Consider the following 1,341-nt stretch of genomic DNA (forward strand, 5'->3'; position numbering starts at 1 on the left):
GACCATTTTTGTCGTTCTGCATGTGAGAATCGGTATGGCATGCAGGTTGTTGTCGAGGTGAATAAAATGGAAAATGTGGAGACTAAAATTATTTTCCTGCATCTATACTAGTGTGGATGAATCAAAAAAAGTATCTGATCAGGCTGGGCTATTTAACACCTCTGTCGGATTTTATAGGAACTGGAATAGAGTTAATAAAATCCTAGTTCAGGAACCCAAATACTGCATTATGACATTACGCCTGTAATGACATTTTATATGTAGAGATAATTTTGGAAGGATAGCTGAGAGGGTTTTTTTTATTTGTTCCGGGATGCAGGCATCGCTGGCAAGGCCAGCATTTATTGTCCATCCCTAATTGCCCTCGAGAAGGTGGTGGTGAGCCGCCACCTTGAACCGCTGCAGTCCGTGTGGTGAAGGTGCTCCCACAGTGCTGTTAGGGAGGGAGTTTCAGGATTTTGACCCAGCGACGATGAAGGAACAGTGATTTTTTTTTTTTAATCCAATTTCTTTCCAGATCAACTCTAACGCCAAAGATCACTTTGCGGCAATATATTTGATCTTAGGCCAAAAGGCCGAGAGGCGAAGTTGCACCGTTCCTGGAAATATTGCAATACCAGGTCGGTGTATGGAGTGGACGGGGCATGCCCCAGATCCAGCTCCCTGTCCAAAAATCAATTCAATATCATGTCCCCATAGGGGATATTAAACTGATAAGAACAGATACTACACTTGATCTTAGCCAAAAGGTCGAGAAGCGAAGGAACAGTGATATATTTCCAAGTCAGGATGGTGTGTGACTTGGAGGGGACCTTGGCAGTGGTGGTGTTCCCATGCGCCTGCTGCCCTTGTCCTTCTAGGTCATGGAGGTTGGGGGTTTGGGAGCTGTTGCTGAAAAAGTCTTGGCGAGTTGCTGCAGTGCATCTTATAGAGGGTTATTACAGTATTCCCTTGATTAAACCAGTGTGTTTATGTTCTGGCCTCAGACACCTGCTTTGTTCCCATTGCTTGCCAATACCACTGTACCTCATGAAAGAACTCTTTGCACACAAGACTGATTAGAACATTATAGGGAGCATTTACTTGCATAGACATCTATGATGTCGTCTGTCATTCTTGCTTAGCAAAGCAGCTTGAAAGCTTTGAACTGTCAATGATCATGATGCTGTCATTGAGATTGGTGGTTTCATTGACATAAGGTCACTTTAACTTCAGACTCCATGTTGTGCAAATAGAAAGCAGCTAATGTATTTTCATAAAACTTGCTGTTGGTCTGTTTTTTTAAATTGAGCAAAAGAAGCTTTGGGAAGCATCATTGATGCTGGAGTGTGGTGACTGTGG

At 43.2% G+C, this 1,341-nt stretch overlaps 1 pseudogene; it reads right to left on the minus strand.

The window, feature by feature from the left end:
• Positions 1 to 583: 583 nt before the first annotated feature.
• Positions 584 to 762, minus strand: LOC139227214 (U2 spliceosomal RNA; annotated as a pseudogene).
• Between the last annotated feature and the right edge of the window lie 579 nt (positions 763 to 1,341).

This window comes from Pristiophorus japonicus, chromosome 16 (assembly GCF_044704955.1).
Source record: "Pristiophorus japonicus isolate sPriJap1 chromosome 16, sPriJap1.hap1, whole genome shotgun sequence".
Classification (NCBI taxonomy): domain Eukaryota; kingdom Metazoa; phylum Chordata; class Chondrichthyes; family Pristiophoridae; genus Pristiophorus; species Pristiophorus japonicus.